The 14,432-nt window shown below is 44.1% G+C and overlaps 1 protein-coding gene and 1 long non-coding RNA gene across 5 annotated transcripts in view; one reads left to right on the top strand and one right to left on the bottom strand.

Annotated features, from left to right (window-relative positions):
* The window catches only part of TBCK (TBC1 domain containing kinase), a 536,201-nt gene that overhangs the window by 68,499 nt on the left and 453,270 nt on the right, over positions 1 to 14,432 (top strand). The gene's annotated exons all lie outside the window — the stretch shown is intronic.
* Positions 6,686 to 14,432, bottom strand: part of LOC141086113 (uncharacterized) — a 28,155-nt gene continuing 20,408 nt past the window's right edge. Inside the window, exon 2 of the long non-coding RNA XR_012231511.1 lies at positions 6,686 to 7,375. This is a non-coding gene — a long non-coding RNA (uncharacterized lncRNA). The remainder of the gene's footprint in view (positions 7,376 to 14,432) is intronic.

The raw sequence follows: 14,432 nt of genomic DNA, 5'->3' as shown, positions 1-14,432 counted from the left end.
GCCAAAGATGAGGCCCGGCTCACATTTATTCTGCACTGAAAACTTACATCATGGTTTCCATGTAAATATCTGAAATTTGTAATTCAAATGGAACCCCCAGTGGAAGATTCCCCATAATGAGGCAGATGGAGGCACTGTGTATGCCGTCTGGGATATGATTTGGCGGTGTCCGTCTTTTCAATCATGCATAAAATCACGGTTGGCCACAGTTTTGTTCACTTCTGAAAAGGACACCGCTGAACAGAGGCCAAACGGAGTCCAGAGTAACTCTGCTGCTTTATTATAGTAAATGGATCTCTCCAGGTTTTCATCTGAATCATGTCATTCATGTAAAATGTTGACAATAAAAGCTTTAACTCAATCCACCATAAAAAGCAAGTCCCCACTCAGGTCCGTCTTCTGTCAATGGAAATATATAGGGCTTCCAGGTTACTTGTAGCACAAAGGCTTTAGAAAAGCTCTGTGGCTCCTCGATCGCTTCTGAGCCTCACAGTACGCCTAGACGACAATTAGTGTCCACGTGTTTGGCATTTCTGTAGCTATGAGAGCCCACTTATTTTACGGCGTCCATGTCTCCAGAAACATTAGATCGGCACACTCTACTGGGCACTACAATGACAGATTTGTAATTTTCACTCAGCAGCATCCACTGATGCTTAATTCTACAGATAAATTCCCAGAGGGGTGTAATTTGCAAAAATAGGGGGATTCTGATCTGGCACTTAGGACTCTGTTTATGGAGTCCACAGACTCTTCTACAATAATTTTTTCTCCAAGAGTCAAATAGCATTCTCCTCCGTCCCGAGTCTCGCCGTAAGGCTAAGCAGTTCTGTACAGCCACATAATGGGGTTTTGCCACGTTTAGTAGAAATTGGGTGACAAATTTAAGTGCCATGTGAAATGTAAAATCTGGTGCTAAAACAACATTTTTGTGGTAAACGGCGTAAAAAATAGTTAAAACCAATTCTTCACCTGCTGTTGATGTGTTCATTCTGCCTCCCAAAGATTACATTTATCCTGTGCTCTGCGCTGAACATTTACATTGGGGTTTATGGGTAAATCTCTGAACTACGTGATTCATACAGAACCCCCTACTGAAAATTCCCTATAATGAGGCAGATGGAGGTACTATGGACACTATCTGGCCTGTGGTATCCATCTCTTTAGGCATGCATAAAAGTGCGGTGCGCCACATTTTTGTGCACTCCTGAAAAGAAGGACACCGCTGAACAGAGGCCAGAGTAACTTCTGCCTCATTATAGTAAATGGATCCCTCGGGGGTTTCATCTGTCACGTTACTCGGAGACTTGATGGAAACCCCAATGTAAGTGCTCAGTGTAGGGCACTGGAAAAATGTGACCCTAAATGCTATGTAAAATGTTCCCAATTAAAGATTCAACTCAGTCCACAAAAAAAGCAAGTCCTCACTCAGGTTCGTCATCTGTCAATGGAATTATAGGGGGCTTCCACGTTACTAATAGTACAAAGGCTCTAGAAAATCTAAATGGCTCCTGCACTCCCAAATCCAAATGTCTCTCTCCCTTCTGAGCCCCATTGTGTCTAAACCAAATTTAATGCCCACATGATTGGCATTTTTGTAGTGATGAGAGCCTGCCTAATTTATGGGTGTGTTTCTCCAGAAGCATGAGCTGTTCACCACAGTGTACTGGTCACTACATCAATACTGGTCACTACAACGGCAGTTTGCAATTTTCACTCAGCAACATCCACTCTTCTTGTTTCTAGAAAACTCCCATGGAGTCAAAATCGTCATTACACCTGTGATAAATTTTCAAAGGGGTATAATTTCCAAAAAGGGTCACTTGAGAGCGGATTCTGCTTTTCTAGCACTTTGAGTCTGCAAACTATTTTCGCAAAATCTGCTCTCCATTCCTCCTGAGTCTCCCCGTGTGGCTAAGCAGCACTGTACAGCCATATATAGGGTATCTGTACATTTAGCAGAAATTGTGTGACAAATTTTGGTGCCACTTTTACCCATTTCCCAGTATGAAAATGTAAAATCTGGGGCTAACGCACAATCTTGGTGGTAAAAATTTAAATTATATTTTCTTCACTGCCCAATGGTATAAAAGTCTGTGACCCACCTGTAGTGTCAGTATGATCACTGCACCCCTAGATGAATTCACTGAGAGGTGTAGTTTGTAAAATGGGGTCATTTATGTGGGGTTCTGCTTTTCTGGCACTCCAGGGGCTCTGCCAATATGACATGGCACCCTCAAACAAGTGCAGCAAAATCTTCACTGTAATATGGCGTTTCTTCCCTTCTGAGCTTTGCACTGTGCCTCAAAAGCAGTTTTTGACCACATATGGGGTTTTGGTGTACTCAAGAGAAAATTGCACAACAAATTTTAGGGTCAATTTTCTGCTGTTACCCTTATGAAAGTGTAAAATTTGGGGCTAATAATTTTTTTTATGGGAAATTAATTTTTTTAAAAATTTTCACGGCTCAATGCTATAAGTTCTGTGAAGCACGTGGGTTTTCAAGGTGCTCACCACACATCCCTGATGGGTCTAGTTTCCAAAATGGTGTCTCTTGGTACAACCCATTTGCACAGGCAGTGTTGTGATGGAAAGGGGTTGGTACATTTTGGTCTGTCATTAGGACAGAAATTGAAATATATGACTGTTATGAGCAGTAGATTTGTACTGCTTTGTGGAACAGTTTCACGACTTAAAACAATGCTCAATACAATGCAGCCATGACCCGTCATTGTTAACTCCATCCAAGTCAAAAGTCACTTATTGGTATTATTTTTTGACTTCCTAACGTCACAAAAATCCAATTCATAATCAATAGACTATGTATTATTTGGACCATACAAGGTCCAAACTTAATATAAAACGTGCAATGCTTACTAGAAAAATTGTGTAAAGATAAATAAATAAAATATATATAAAGCAACATACAAATAAGCTATACAATTAAAAGTAGAAATAATAGAAAATACCTAAAGGTTTCCATCTATAGATGTTCTTCTGTTTCCCTGAGGGTAGGAGAACAATGCAATGCTATAACCTGTCTCACCACCAGCATGTGTACACCTTCAGTTGTCAAAATCATCTTTTTATATCCCCAGTCCTAGGTTCAGCTTGTTAAGGAATATAAAAGTAAAAAACTAAACAGTGAGTTATTAACTGGGCAAGTACAATGAATATACTTTTTTTTGTATCTCACCTCCTAATATAGCGGATGGAGGATGTTCCGTTTATATTACTGATTTCCATCAGCTCATCCTTTGGAGCAGTTATAAACCTTGCTTAGGTGTTAAGAATGACATTCTGTCTACTCTGATTCAGCGAACTCAAGTTCACAGCTTGCACTAAAATTCCACATTTTTTGTATCTTGTAAAAAATCATCCATATGGATGTAAGACTTAATCATGGCCAAAAGTGTTGGCACCCTTGAAGTTGGTGCTCAAAATGAAGTATTTCTCCCAGAAAATTATTACAATTACACATGTTTTGTTATACCACGTGATGCTCATACAAACGCACCTGTGACAAGTAACATGTATGGGCAATTTGAAAATCTTCCCTGAAACCAGATAAAAGGGAGGAGATGTAGGGTGGTGCTGAGCCATGGAGTGCTTTGTGGGTGAGGGTAATAAGTTTATACTGAATTCTGGAGTGAATGGGTAACCAGTGTAAGGACTGGCACAAGGTAGAGGCATCGGTATAACGATTGGTGAGGAATATGATCCTAGCTGCATCATTCAGGACAGATTGGAGAGGGGAGAGTTTGGTAAGAGGGAGACCGATTAGTAGAGAGTTACAGTAGTCCAGACGAGAATGAATAAGAGAAACAGTAAGAGTTTTTGCAGAGTCGAAAGTAAGAAAGGGTCGAATTCTAGAAATGTTTTTGAGGTGCAGATAACAAGAGCGAGCCAGTGATCTGATGTGGGGGGTGAATGAAGGGTCGGAATCAAGTATGACCTCAAGACAGCGGGCATGTTGCTGGGAGTAATGGTGGAACTACACACGGAAATGGCAATGTCGGGCATAGGTAGGTTAGCATAGGGAGGAAACACGAGAAGTTCAGTTTTTGACAGGTTCAGTATCAGATAGAGGGAGGACATGTTAGAGACAGCGGTAAGACAATCACTGGTGTTTTCCAAAAAGGCAGGCGTGATATAAGGAGAAGAAGTGTATAATTGTGTGTCATCGGCATCATAAGCAGCAGCTGTGGCGACAGAAGCTACACTAAAGATATCACAGAGTGCAGTTATGTCTGTACAGTCTGCAATTGGGGTGCAAAAGTCCTTGGAGATCCATGACTTGTTCATCTTGATGAAAGTTAGGCTGTCTACACTTTCAGAGGACAGCTGGATGCGCTTATCCATCTGGACACCACCAGCAGCGCTGAAGATGTTCTGAGAGAATGCTGGCTGCCGGGCATGATAAAACCTACAAGGTGTGTGAGGCGAACTCAGGCCACTCATCCATGTTGGAAGACCAAAATGTGAAAGGATCCAAACCCTCCCTGATGGTATTGATATTCAGTTCTAGATACTCCTGCACCATCCTCTCCATTCGTTCACCACGTGTATGACTTGGACTCTGTTGTGCTGGTGCATGTGTTGGTCTAAAACAGTGTCAATGGACTCACAGAAATTGCTTCTTCCACTTCTGCTGCTGTTAATCATTTGGCGTTGATGAATTGACGTGTCGGAGGTTGGAGTCTATAGCTGCGATGCGAACTGTGTGCTTCACTGCTGTCTTGGGAAAAGCTGTCTTAAGGTTGTGTAAAAGCATGTTTCGATACTCCAGCATTCACGGGTCCCTTTCTAGGGCGGGAATCATCTGGCAAAATTTGGTTTTATAACGTGGATATAACAGAGTGGCAACCCAGTAGTCAGCATTATTCTTAATCACAACTATACGGAGATGATGTTGCAGCAAGAAGGCACTCATATCTCAAGCTCTACCACGAGGTCTAAGCCAATGCTGTGTTGGTGGCTGGGTAACAATGAGGCTTGTTTCCTACATCCCCTTCCGCTAACCACAGACAACAGAGAGGTGTTCATCTGTCAGTTGCTCCCCCATCACCTCTTCCTCTTCGATGCTGATGACGGCGGCGTCAGCACTAACCATCTTAGTAGCCATTTTGAAACTGTGCAGAAGAGTGCAGAGGTCCTTAATCTTTGCACACTCTGTAAACGTGATATGTGCCACGTCCATACTGCGTTGGCCCAGGCTTCAGTTGAGACAGCCATTGATCAAACTCAGCCTGGAGAGCTGTCCACAACTCTTCAACAGTATGACTGTGATCTCCAAGGCATATAAATTTTAAAACTGCCTGATTGCGGTGAGCCCTGGCTGCGCAGTACTGAGGTGGTTAGTGTTTGCTATGCACTGTTGGAATGTGTGTCTTGTGAAGGCAGAGGTTGAGGGTGCAGGTGGAGGCCCTAGAGGAGATAGAGGAGGCAGAAGCATTGGAGGAAGTGTTAAATGTAGAGGTTTGTCCTGCAAGCCTTGTGGATTCCAAGACTGGTGGAGCAGCGCCGATCCCACAGCCACCAGAGTCACCCAGTGCCCAGTCAGAAAGATGTAACGCCCTTGGCCATGCTTACTTGTCCAAGAGTCTGTGGTGAAATGCAACCTGGCAGACAGAAATTTTGTCAAGGAATGTTGTCTGCAACATGCTGGTGTAGCACAGGCACAGCTTTCTTTGAAAAGTAATGGTGACTGGGTAATTGGTACTGGCGGGCTGCGACGGCCATCAACTGTATCTGCCAGGTGGAAAGGCAACATTTCCATGGCCAACAGATTGGAGATGGTGGAGTTCAACCTCTTAGCTTTGTCATGCGTAGGAGGAAATAATCTTTTCCGTGACCACAATTGCGGAACTGTGGGTTGGCTGCAGTGCTGTGAGGGCGGAGTACATTGAACTGGACACACTGCTGGACCATGAGAGAGGTGCAGGCGGAGATGTTACGGTGAATTGAGAAACTTGTGTGCTCGTTCTCTGTGATCGGTCAAAATCAGCATGCTTGTCCGCGTCCGTTACAGTGGAAGGTGGCCTCTCAGTCAGCGTGACTGCAGTGGTTAAAGAACCTTAGGTTCTGCGGTCAAAGACCTGCATCTCAGTATTTTGTAACGTAACAGAAGAGGAGGAAGAAGCAGCAGATGTGATTGATGGGGTGGCTGATGGTTGTTGAGGTCCGCATTTTTGCCCAGGGGGATTCCCACAGTATAGCATGTTGATTGCGCATGTGACGGATCATATATGTAGTTGTCATATTATTGCAGTTTTTACCTGGACTCAGTTTTTTTTTTTTTTTTTTTGCAAAGTTGGCAGAATACGTGAGTTGGCTCATCCTTTCCAGTGTCAAAAAAGGCCCCAGCTAGGCAACCCTTGTCACCCCTGCGAGCTTCAGACCCGCGGACGTTGCTGGTCACAGGCACAGTCGTAGATGAGGATGCATCGTGGCTGCATCACTGTGTGTCTGTGACGTACGACTCAATGTATCCTCGTCTTTCTCCTCAGATGACCTACTCAGCTGTGTGCCTCTATGTTCATGGCAACTGGGATCTAACACCTCATCATCCTCTGTGTTATTGTTGAGGTAGGGCTAAATTAACCCTTCACGGTTGATCCAGTGCTTTCCAAATTAATTCACAGGGCGTTGCTAGCAACTGGGAATGACCACACGGAGACGGGGGTCTCTGTACGGGAGGATGGAGGCAGATCACTAAGCCCCTTTACTGAATCTCACATTACATAGCATTCTGCTTAATTATGCAAAGTATACAGCTACCAATAGAATCGTAATACATTTAAGCCAATAGTATTGCAAGAAAATCGGAATATGGCCCCAGCTGCGTGACGTAGAAAATAGAACAATAGCACATTCTTTTAGGGTCTCATCTCATATCTCATATCTTGTACAAGCTGGAACAGTCTGGTTTCATAACAGCCGTGAACTTTCATCTAGTTAAGTTACAAAATTTAACTCGTAAACAGCAAAATGGCGTCGCAAGCACAAAAATGGAGTCTAAAGAACAAGATGTCCCGTACATCTGAATACTGTACTTCACAATTCCCCCCTAGATAAATTTTGATAACACATATGCAGCATCAGAGGTGCTATCCCAAGCCATAAGCTCGAGGGGTACTGGTCTTCACATGACTGATGCCGTGTTACCAGTCATGGCTGTCGCGGCGCACCCGTCCCCCCTGTATATTGCAGTTCACGAATAACAATTTTTGATGACGGTGGTGGAGATCTTTTGTAGGTAGCCATGCGCTTGGCTTCAACATCTTCATCAAGTAGCCTTTTGAGCTCGGTGCAGAGAAGAGCAGGGGCAACAACACCTTTGGTATCATCATTAGCTGTTTTGGTGCAGAATTACCTAATACATACAGAAATACACCAAAGAACAAGTTTTAGTATCACATATACAACAAGGATACAGGCAGCAATGTGTAACAAGCTTTGTAGGATCCCAGCTATCCAGCCCCCAATTCCCTTAAACCAATTGGCTGGATTGAGAAAGGAGAAGGTGTCTGACCACCAACTGTCCTTATTACGATCATTGTCTTTATTGTATTGATCTCTGAGTCTTTGAATATCTTCTAACTTTAACTTTTATCTTCTACCAATAATAATAATATGAAAAATGCGGAAAACCAAAACATTATGCCCCTTCATTTGATATTGGCTTGTTGGGTGATGAGGAGAACTTGATAGAGACCGTCATACAAGGGTTCTAGTCCGTGCTTTCTGACATGCCTTTTCACGACTACCAAATCACCAGGCTTCAGGTTATGACAGGTGTCGGTTTCTGCTGAATCTGGAGAAGAAAAGGAAACTAGAACATAGGTGTTAGCAAGATTTTTACTAAGCTGAATAACATATTGAACAGCACGGTCAGTCTCTTCTGATAACTGCTGGGGCTGGAAATTTGCAACTGGGGGCCTAGTACCAAACAATATCTCATATGGGGACAGGCCATGTTTTGCAATAGGGGTAGTACGGATATGGTATAGTACAGTGGGTAGGAGCTCTGGCCATGGAGCCGTAGTCTCCTGCATCATTTTGGTCAATTGTCCCTTCAATGTGCCGTTCAGCCTCTCACTGGATTGTGGGTGGTACGGAGTATGGAGGGCTACAGTGGATCCAAGCATTGTTAGAACTTCCTGGTACACATGAGAAGAAAAGGCCGGACCTTGATCACTTTCAACAACTTCTGGAACCCCATATCTGCATATAACTTCCATCACCAGTTTCTTCGCTGTAGTTTTTGCAGTCATGTTGGTAACGGGGAATGCTTCCGGCCAACTGGAGAACCGGGGCCCAGTAGAATTTTTGCACCAGTGCGAGGGCCTGATTTTTTTTCCTCGATGTGTAGGCCCATGTGGCAATAGCAGGGTACATCCGCTTAGGGAGACACACAAGTTGGTCCTTTTCCCAGAGACCATTATCCATTCGTGCCCCATCAGTCTTCCATTGCTTCACCTCTTCCTTTGGAGACATTCTCTGCATTGTCATTAAGCGGTCTCGCGGGGTCCAACAGAAAACTTCAGTCTGTTGTAGATCCTCAGGTTCTTGTAGGGTCAGTGCTTCTTGTAACTGTTTACGCTGAGATCGTGTGGTCACCATAGTTGGTATGGTTGGTTCAACGGGTAAGAGAGCGGCAGCTTTTGCTTGCATATCCGCAAATATGTTGCCAACAGTCTGTGGGCTGTTCCTAGGACCGTGCACCTTAACTTTGATAATGGCCAACTGAGTAGGTAATTTGATTGAGTCCATGAGGGTTTTAACAGCTTCAGCATTTTTCACTGGGGTTCCGGCAGTAGTAATAAACCCTTTATTCGCCCATAGAGCCCCAAAATCGTGAGCAATACCTAATGCATACCGTGAGTCCGTGTATATATTAGCCTGTCTGTTCCTGGCCAAAGTACATGCAGTAGACAGAGCCTGGAGTTCTGCTTCTTGTGCTGACTGTGAGGACGGGTGCACAGCTGCGTGCACTACAGTGTCCTCTGTGGTAACAGCAAAACCCGTGTGGAATCTACCAAACTCGTCAGCATATCTTGAACCATCCGTGTATAACACCAGATCAGGATTTGGGAGTGGGTTCTCCCTGACATTTGGTGGAGTAGCTGTTTCTTCTATCAGAAATTGGGAACAATCATGTTGGAGGTAATCCTCATCACTGCCATCTTTCCTTATAGTTCATTATACCGTCTTTCAAAGCGTTGTAAAGGGGTTGCATTATGCGGGATTTATCCGGTATCCACTGACAACAATAAGTATTCGACACTGTGGATCATCAGCTCCTCCTCACTATGCTCCATTCCATTGGCCTCAAGGACACCGTTCTCTCCTGGTTCTCCTCCTATCTCTCCGACCGCTCCTTTACTGTTTCTTTTGCCGGTTCCTCCTCCTCTCACCTTCCCCTTACTGTTGGGGTTCCTCAAGGATCGGTTCTAGGCCCCCTCCTCTTCTCCTTGTACACTGCCCCTATTGGTCAAACAATCAGTAGATTTGGTTTCCAGTACCATCTCTATGCTGATGACACCCAATTATACGCTTCTTCTCCTGACATCACGCCAGCCTTTCTAGAAAACACTGGCGATTGTCTAAACGCTGTGTCTAATATCATGTCCTCACTATATCTGAAACTGAACCTGTCAAAGACTGAACTCCTGGTGTTTCCTCCCGCTACTAATGTACCTATACCCGACATTGCTATTTCTGTGTGTGGTTCCACTATTACTCCCCAGCAACATGCCCGCTGTCTTGGGGTCATACTTGATTCCGAGCTTTCCTTTGCCCCCCACATTCGATCACTGGCTCGCTCTTGTCATCTGCACCTCAAAAACATTTCTAGAATTCGACCTTTTCTTACTTTTGACTCTGCAAAAACTCTTACTGTTTCTCTTATTCATTCTCGTCTCGACTATTGTAACTCTCTTCTAATCGGTCTCCCTCTTACCAAACTCTCCCCTCTCCAATCTGTCTTGAATGCTGCAGCCAGGATCATATTCCTCACCAATCGTTACACCGATGCCTCTACCTTGTGCCAGTCATTACACTGGCTACCCATCCACTCCAGAATTCAGTATAAACTTATTACCCTCACCCACAAAGCCCTCCATGGCTCAGCACCACCCTACATCTCCTCCCTTGTTTCAGTATACCACCCTACCCGCGCCCTCCGTTCTGCTGATGACCTGAGGTTAGTATCCTCAATAGTCAGAACCTCCCACTCCCATCTCCAAGACTTTACACGTGCCGCGCCAATTCTTTGGAATGCACTTCCCAGGTCAATACGATTAGTCCCCAGTCCCCACAATTTTAAGCGTGTCCTGAAAACGCATTTATTCAGACTGGCCTATCGCCTCAACACATTAACCTAACCTATCCCTGTGTGGCAGAGCCAAAAATTTTACCATAACCAGGTTCCCAGCATCATGTTCCCACATGCTTTATGCATCCATTAGCCCTCTGTGTCTGTACTGTTACACACTTAACATTATGGCTGGTCCATACAATCAGGGCAACTGTTACCACCCACCTTTCGTGTCTACCTCTTTCCTCATAGACTGTAAGCTTGCGAGCAGGGCCCTCACTCCCTTGTTATTTGTTATAATCTACTGTATGTGATTATTGTTATGCTGTAATGTCTATTGTCTGTACAAATCCCCTCTGAAATGTAAAGTGCTGCGGAATATGTCGGCGCTATAAAAATAAAATTTATTTTAATAATCTTTAATAATAATCTTTATTTTTATATAGCGCTAACATATTCCGCAGCGCTTTACAGTTTGCACACATTTTCATCACTGTCCCCGATGGGGCTCACAATCTAAATTCCCTATCAGTATGTCTTTGGAGTGTGGGAGGAAACCGGAGTGCCCGGAGGAAACCCACGCAAACACGGGGAGAACATACAAACTCCTTGCAGATGTTGTCCTTGGTGGGATTCGAACCCAGGACCCCAGCGCTGCAAGGCTGCAGCGCTAACCACTGAGCCACCGTGCTTATTATTATTATTATTATTATAAGTACATAGTCCAAGAAAACGCTGGAGTTCAGTTTCATCTTTTGGGAAAGGAAGGGAGCTGACAGCTATTTTTCTTTCTTCTGCGAGGTGTCTGACACCCTGAAGGAGACAGTGACCCAAGAATATCACTTGACCAAGGCAGAACTGAAGTCTCGAGGCCGAAACCCGACAGTTCAGTGCTTCCAGATGCTTTAAGGAGGCTAACAGTGGCAACAATGGCAAAAGACACCTGCTCATATTATTTTTTTTTTTTTTTTTGAAAACTGGTTGGGATTGTTTTGTGCCCCTTGTGGATTAGCGGAACTGTGATAATTAATCTACCCCTAGTAAATTTACAGGACATGTGGGAGAGATTACGAACTGAACAGTAACCTTGGGAAAAGGTCCCACAGAAATAGGGTTTATAAAAGTATATTAATTGGGTCTAGCATCTACTCCAATTAAAATAGCAGGGAAATGACAATCTCTGAAAATGTTCGAGTCTGGCACAGCGCCATAATTAGCAGGGAGGGGCTGAGGAGTAAGGTTCTCAGTAGCTGAAGACTGGGGAAGGGGGGTGAGAGTTTGCTGTGTGGGCTGAAGGGCACACTGTGTACTCGCAGCTGCGGTGGGGACTGGAGGCTGCTGTTTGCTTTTGCTTTTTTTTTTCTCTGTACGCTGAACAGACGGGTTAAATACTTCTGAAAACTTTTTTTTTTTTAGCGGGGACTGAGGCTGGCAGCGGTGGCTCATAAGAGACACTGTGAGCGTTTAACAAAGAAAAGGTGGGGGCTGCGACTCTCGGTCTCCTTGTACAATTGTCATCTAGCAGGGAGACCTCTTCTTTCAAATCATCACTTTTAACTATTCGTCTGCCTGACACATTAGTATCATTAATCTCAGTTCCTTCTTTTAATCACTTCCTCAGACCACAGCCACTTGCTTGAACCACAAACAATCTGTCTTTTCCATAATAATAGACAATTTTTCCTTCTTTAACATAGCAGTAACAGAAACAATCAGAATTCACTTCCTCTGTTCTTCCTAACACCTTCGTCACACAATTCATGTGCCAAGCCACAAAATTCTTCTTTTCCTTCCACGGATTCTCTCATTTAGAGCTAAATATCCTTTAGTTGTGCACAATACTGGAGCGGCTGTCTCAGTCTGTTCCACAGGGTCAATAATCCCCCACTGGGATTGCCCAAAATTCGCAGTACTCAGTGAAAGGAGGAGGGCGTCTCAGACTATCCCTCCGGACACCTCTGGTTTTATATATATATATATATATATATATATATATATATATATATAATATATATATACCTGAGTTACGTATCCTACCCAGTCTTCGATCACTCACCACGCCTGACTCTAACAGTGAATTCAGGATTTCAGGATATTTTGACTATAAAGAGAGTCACAATCTCTGGTCAATCCGGGGTGTCCGTCCCTTATGAGGTACGGTTCGAGCACTGGGCCCCCAACGGGACTACACCTCTATATGATTCCACCCATGAATCACCCCACCAGGGGACAAACCTCAGATCCTCTTTGCAGCAACAAGCACAGGAAAACCACACCAACGGTCAGTCTGAACAGTATAACTGCCAACTTACCGTGGTTGTGGGGGGTGATCAGTCCCAATTTTCCAACACCTGTGTCCGCTCCGAGGGTCCTTTGTCTTGTTGTCCTCCGGGGGCAGAGGCGTCCCTGTTCAGGGGGCCCCATGTTGGGCGCCAAGCTGTTGAGGTAGGGCTAAATTAACCCTTCACGGTTGATCCAGTGCTTTCCAAATTAATTCACAGGGCGTTGCTAGCAACTGGGAATGACCACACGGAGACGGGGGTCTCTGTACGGGAGGATCGAGGCAGATCACTAAGCCCCTTTACTGAATCTCACATTACATAGCATTCTGCTTAATTATGCAAAGTATACAGCTACCAATAGAATCGTAATACATTTAAGCCAATAGTATTGCAAGAAAATCGGAATATGACCCCAGCTGCGTGACGTAGAAAATAGAACAATAGCACATTCTTTTAGGGTCTCATCTCATATCTCATATCTTGTACAAGCTGGAACAGTCTGGTTTCATAACAGCCGTGAACTTTCATCTAGTTAAGTTACAAAATTTAACTCGTAAACAGCAAAATGGCGTCGCAAGCACAAAAATGGTGTCTAAAGAACAAGATGTCCTGTACATCTGAATACTGTACTTCACATTATTACATTTCTTGCCCTTGGAGTCACCCTCCTCCTCTTCTTGCCCTGACAGCGCAGTACAGTTCGCGTGAGCCTCATATATCTGAGTCTCATCAGGATCCACCTACCCTCCCACCCCAGGGTTAACGTCTTATGATGAAGGTCAGGATGCTGTTCGGACCGTACTTTGTCCTGCCCCGGATCCAAGATAAAAAAATTTTGGGCGTCGGTGCAGATTTCCTCCTTTTGACTCTGCAAAGCTTTTGTCTATGCTTCTGATGAATATGGCATAGAATGCGTGAACAGCTCTTCAGACTCGCCCATCTGTAGTTTCGTACAGTCAGTTGAACGGTTGGATAGTTGCGCCCCGGGAGGAAGCAAGCGGAATTTGGGTGCCACCTCTGTGGACTGTACTGGGTGTGATGTTGAGGTGGAGGAAGAGGAGATGCCACTTGAAGCTGTACTTGCTATCCTTTCGAGTACATGCTCTTTCTGTGCATCATCGGCAAGACGTACCGCTGTGTGTGCGTCTGCCAAAGAAAGGTAGTAGTGTAGCCTGTCCAGTAACATCAGTTGTCTTTGCATTGAACGTGACGTTGCTTCACTAGTGGTTTCACAAACATTACCACCTACCCCATGTAGACCTTGAACACCAAGCCTAATTCCTCTTCTACCATGGCCTCGCTTTATCCCAGTCATGTTGCTCAGATAGTGTGGTAGAAGCACTGTATTAGCAACAAAAAAATTAGATTTTAAACTCTGCACCACCTCTGCAAACAGCTGAATTTCAGCAACAGTAAATTCCAAATTAAAATATGGCATGCTGTATCGTATTAGTCACAGATAAAAGAATTGTTTGAGTGTGTGTGAGGCCTATATGACAAAGAAGTTATGCTACAAATAATTTTAAAGTCAGGTCTCTTACTGTATGATAAGAACAGAATTTTTTTTTGTGGCCTATAGATCAGGCCTCCATAACACACTAGATGCTACAAACTATTTTAAAGTCAGGTCCCTTTCTGTATGACGTTAATAACAGAAGAATTTTTTGTGGCCTCTGGCGCAAGCCTCTATAACACACTAGATGCTTTAAAGTCAGGTCCCTTACTGTATGACGTTAAGAACAGAAGATTTTTTTGTGGTTTATAGATCAGGCCTCCATAACACACTAGATGCTACAGACTTTTTTACAGTCCGGTCCCTTACTGTATGA

Source organism: Dendrobates tinctorius, unplaced genomic scaffold (genome assembly GCF_039654945.1).
Source record: "Dendrobates tinctorius isolate UK_male_01 unplaced genomic scaffold, ASM3965494v1 ptg000030l, whole genome shotgun sequence".
Lineage (NCBI taxonomy): Eukaryota > Metazoa > Chordata > Amphibia > Anura > Dendrobatidae > Dendrobates > Dendrobates tinctorius.
The sequence above is the reverse complement of the archived record's forward strand: the minus strand, read 5'-3'. Positions and strand labels throughout refer to the sequence as shown.